Genomic DNA, 5,548 nt, shown 5'->3' with positions numbered 1-5,548 from the left:
GGCAAGTAGATGAGTGTGGGGGTACACACATGCAAAGAATCCAACAGAAGCTAGCCACATGTAAAGCAGACATGAGGCGGTGGAATTGGCAGAAGCATGGAAACATAGAAAAAGCAATAAAGGAGAAGACGAAGCAACTGGAGGTGTTGCAGAAGCATGAAGGGCCGGGTGACCTAGAAATAATCCAACAGTTCCAGAGGGAAATTGATTTCCTACTTAAGAAAGAGGATACTCAGTGGAATGAGCGGGCCAAACATAAATGTTACCAAAATGGGGATAGAAATACCCCATTTTTCCATGCTTGGGCTAGTCACCTATTAAGTGTCAAAATATTCATATTTTAGCCCTTAAACTTATATGTGTTAATTCTTTAGTGTTGTTAGTTTATGCCATTTTATTCCTTTTCTGTATTTTCTGTGTCTTTGTAGGCCTTTGGAAGAAAAAGAAGAAAACCTAGAAGTATTGAGCTTAAAGAACGAATTTGGAAAAAGCTGGAGGCACTGATAGAGCGATCGATCGTAGGGGACCGGCAATCGAGCACACTACAAGGGAAATGACCAGATGAGCACAAGGCGTGCACTCGTGCGCATACAAGGAGACTCAATCGTAGACGTGCGATCGATCACACCCGTGCACTAGAGAACAATGAGCTGCGGCCAGAATGCCTTTTCCTTCCATATTAGGGTATTCCAAGGCCCACTTGTAATAGGACTAAACCCTACCAATTTTTTAGGTTTACTAGAGTAACAAGGACTTCTAAAGGCCTATAAATAGACCTCTTAGCTTCTAGGAAAAAGTGTGGAGAAAGAGGCACAAGCTCTGAAAAGGAATTGAAGGCTAGATCATGAGGAGTTTGATTTTTTCTTCTCTTCCACCTTTTATTTTGTTTTGTAGTTTATATTTTAATTGGGGCTAGATTGAAGCCTTAGTCATGTCTTTTTAGGATTGCAATATTGGCACCTTTGCTACAATTATATTTTGGTGTATTTAACTTGATTAATTCCTGTTATCTTAAATTCCTCATATGCGTTTGCCTGATCAACATATGCATGTGGTATGGACTAGTTAATTAAATCAATTTGGATGATCAAATCCTGGGTTTAATAAGAGTAACAAAAGAAATCCGCACCGAGTTTTTGGCTGAATCAACATGGGGAACTAGGAGTAGACACCCATGCCCTATGCCTCATGTATTTATCGACTTTCACAGATTTATACTTTCTTAAAGAACAACTTAGTAGACACCCATGCTAAATCCTTTAAGAAATAAAAGAATTAGAGTAGACACTCATGTCTAATTCGTTGCTTAGGAAGATCAATAGCATAAGGAGTAGACACCCATACCCTTAGGTTGACAAACATCAAATACACTGGTATAATTGACGCATTGGCATATTGTTATCTTAATTAGTCTGATTAGTGGTGGATATCCAAACCCTAATCCTTTTTAGTTTTAGTTTATCTTTTACTTTATTTCTTTATATTAAATTCAATTATGACAATTGAATTTTATCTTTTAATTAAATAGGAAATTACTTCTAAACATAATTTAGCAATCCTCGTGGAAATGATGTCGTATTTGCTTGTTATACTATCGTTTGATCTTATGCACCTGCGAGTAAAACGTACCAAGTATTTTGCCTATTAATTTAGGTGGGAATTTGGCACAACATCACCGTCGACGAATCAACCAAATTCAAAAGATCACCATTGATATGGATAATGAATGGAAGAAATCGGAAGATGTGAGTAAAGCTTTTATTCAATTTTATCAAGCACTCTTCACGGCTGGGGAGGTGTCAGGGGTGGAGGACGGTCTGATGGGGTTGGAGGCAAGAATGACTGAGGAGATGAACTCCAATCTTCTCAAGGCTTTCAACTCGGCTGAAGTGGAGTTAGCACTAAAGCAGATGCATCCCTTGAAGTCCCTTGGTCCAGACGATATGTTGGCTTGTTTCTATCAACATTCATGGGTCATGGTACGTGATGAGGTTAGCATGGTTGTGCTTGACTTTTTGAATAATGGGGTTTTTTATTCTTCTATTAATGACACTTTCATTACTTTAATCTCTAAGATTAAGAATCCCACCCGTATCACTGAGTATAGGCCAATCAGCTTGTGCAATATTATTTACAAATTGATTGCCAAGGTTCTCGCGAATAGATTAAAGAAGGTTTTGTCACATATCGTTTCCCCTAATCAAAGTGATTTCATCCCAGGGAGACTCATAACGGATAATATCTTGGTGGCATTCAAGGAACTTTGTACGATTGATACCCCGATGAAGAGGAGGAAGGGATTTATGGCACTCAAGCTCGATATGAGCAAGGCATACGATCGAGTTGAATGGGACTTCTTGGAGTGTATTATGCTTGGATTTACAGGGTGATGGGTTAACTTATTGATGACTTGTTGGTGTACGGTCTCTTACTCAATCCTGATTAATGAGCAACCAAATGAGAAGATTACCCTATCTAGAGAGATCAGACAAGGAGACCCGTTATCACCTTATTTCTTCATTTTATGTGCCGAAGGCCTAAGTACATTACTTTGAAGGGTGGAGGAACAAGATAGAATATCAGGGCTGCCCATACAAAGAGAGGAACTAAAATCAACCATTTATTGTTTTGCAAATGATAGCTCGCTCTTTTGCAGGGCCAATATTGTGGAATGGGTACGAATTCAAGAGGTGCTAGAGAAGTATGAAAAGGCATCGGGGTAGAAATTGGACCATGAGAAGACTTCCATTTTCTTCAACCGGAACACAAAGATGGAGGTTAAGTCACTCATCATGGCCGCTTCAAGGGTGAGTCTCACAGTGAGGCATGAGAAATATTAGGCTTGCTGATGTATGCCAAATATTGCATATTTGGACCTCTTAATTTACTTGTGTTAATCCTTTAGCTGTGTTATTATCTGATGTTCTGTGTTAGTTTTGTGTTTTTAGTATTTCGTAGGTGTTGAAGAAAAACTACTTTTTGGAAGAAAACATACTTTGAGAAGACCTAGATGATGTGGTTAAGTTTAACCAAATCCAAGAAATGGGTAAATCGGATTAAGGATAAGATTGGATAAAATTTCGAATTGGATTCAAATTCAGATTCTATACGTCTCAGTATTTTGACCATAACTTTTCGCTCACATATCTGATTGAGCTGATTCAAGTGGCGTTGGAAAGCTAACTCAAAATGATACAATTCCTTGTGAAATAGGATTTTCCTAATTCGGAAGTTTACTATTCCAAAATCGTCCCGTAATTAAATGGTACAAACCTGGACGAATTGTATCCGATTTCAACTTGTAAAACCCTAAGTTTTAGGTCTATAAATAGGGAATTATCAGATTAGTTAAGAGGGCTACGAATTTGAAGATTGCAGAGGAGAAAGAAGAGAGTTTAAGGTTTTCCTAACTTTTGAATCTCTACTTTGTGATTCTTATTTGTAAGTACTCGATTTTACATTATGAATTCAATCAATTTTGTTTTGTCTTTCAATAACATGAGAGGCTAAACCTTCAACTAAGGTTGAAGATGAAGCCTCACTTATGATTAGCAACTTTGTTTCATGTATGTAATATTTCCCAATTTAATGGTTTAATTGCTCTATTGTTTTACTTTTAATCAATTGGATTGAATAACTCTTGGATATCTTTTGTGATTCAAGGATACACTTGATGATTTAAGATTATTCAATATAATTGATTGCTTGGTTTTCTTTGTTAAAAATTGGATTTCCCCTGTGATTTATTCTCTGGATACAATTGATGTTTTGATAAAGATTGGATATTTTCTTGTGATTTATGGATACAGTTAATGATTTGATCGAAAATTGGATTTCTTTTATGATTTGGGTTATGAATGGATACATGGGATCTTTTGATTAATTCTTTGAAGCAATAGTAAAACAAACTTAAGATTTATATGTGAGAACTTTGGGGAATATTATAGATCATGAAATTATGTTGTTATGAATTTGTGAGTGCAGATTCCGAAACCTTAGTGCTTCGTCATAAGATTTCAATCACTTTAAATTGCTCATGCTTTTGCTTTTTCATTCAAACAAAAAAATCTCTCAAAAATTTGGAACTAGACTAGGGTTTAATTAATTTAGATTTAAAATTGCTTTCAAGAATACAATTCCCTATGGGTTCGATCTCGCACTTGCAATCCATTAACTACAATTGATTCGTGCACTTGCGAGTTAAATAAATTTGCACAACAAGTTTTTGGCGCCGTTGCCGGGGAATTGTTTATTTTTTGGAACCAATTTATTTCTAGATCGGTTTTATTCTTCTACTAGTTATAATTAGGATTTTATTTTTCTGCAATTTGTTTTGTTTTATTTGTGTTACTAATACAAATAAAAAAATAAAAATAAAAAATAAAAAAAATAAAAGATTTTTCTTTTTGTTTTTTGTTGTTGTTTTGTTTGTGTTACAGCCCTGCTACGATCGAGCACACTTGTGGCCAAGACAGCAACAGCAACAGTTCAGTAGATTTTTGCCAAAATCTTTTGGTCCTTTTTTGTGAGTTTTTAGTTTCTGTTTAAATTAATTTCTGCTTGCAATTGTGTTTAGTTAGTTTAATATAATTTAATTTAGTTCAATTCATTTCAGTTTTTAGTTTGTTAGTTTGTTAGTTTGTTAGGTTGTTAGGTTGTTAGTTCCTTTTTGCATGTTCGGTCGTAGATCTTTAAATTTGGAGTTAAACACTTTTGATCCCGAAATTGAAAGAACGGCGAGAGAGAATCTAAGACAGCCACCAAACTCACCCACCAATTCTCAAAGTTCCGAGTCTGATTCGGAAAAGTCTGTTAAGATGGGAGAACGAAATCAACCTAGATCCCTCAGGGAGCTGTTCATACCCAATATTACCAACACACCATCGTGTATAGTGTTGCCAGCTACTCGCTTCGAGCTGAAGCCGAGTACAATAGGCCACCTTCCTGCATTTAGAGGATTAGAGAATGAGGATCCATATGTTCATGTGAGGATTTTTTTGGAAATTTGCGACATTGTTAATACACAAAATGCCCCAGCAAAAGCGGTGCGCCTTCGGTTATTCCCTCTGTCCCTACATGATAGGGCGAAATCCTGGCTACTCAACAATAGACCTGGATCTATCACTTCTTGGGATATGTTGCAAAGCAAGTTTTACCACAAGTTCTTCCCAATTTCCAAAATCAATGCCCTCCGTCTACAGATCACCAATTTCAGATAAAAAGAAGGGGAAAGATTCACTGATAGCTGGGAGAAGTTTAAAGAGCTTACTATAAAATGCCCACCCCACGGGTTTGAGAATGAGGTGCTAGTTCAAATTTTCTATAGGGGACTAACACCAAGTGAGCGAAACTCGCTTGAGACGATGAATGGTAGAGAATTCTTAAGTCTTACTGGGGATGAAGCTTATAAAACTTTGGATGAAATGGCTGAACGAGCACAACAATGGGATTTTCAAGATAGTTGGGACAGACAACAACCCGCTCCCAAGACAGTAACCATCTATGAGGTGAGGAACGATGCTGAATTAAGGGAGGAGTTCAAGGTTCT

The 5,548-nt window shown here is 36.8% G+C and overlaps 1 non-coding gene across 1 annotated transcript; it reads right to left on the bottom strand.

Moving 5' to 3' along the window:
- Positions 1-5,186: 5,186 nt before the first annotated feature.
- LOC132173160 (small nucleolar RNA R71) lies at positions 5,187-5,293 on the bottom strand. The gene has a single exon (XR_009439256.1). It is a non-coding gene; the product is annotated as a small nucleolar RNA R71 (small nucleolar RNA).
- Between the last annotated feature and the right edge of the window lie 255 nt (positions 5,294-5,548).

This window comes from Corylus avellana, chromosome ca2 (assembly GCF_901000735.1).
Source record: "Corylus avellana chromosome ca2, CavTom2PMs-1.0".
Classification (NCBI taxonomy): domain Eukaryota; kingdom Viridiplantae; phylum Streptophyta; class Magnoliopsida; order Fagales; family Betulaceae; genus Corylus; species Corylus avellana.
The sequence above is the reverse complement of the archived record's forward strand: the minus strand, read 5'-3'. Positions and strand labels throughout refer to the sequence as shown.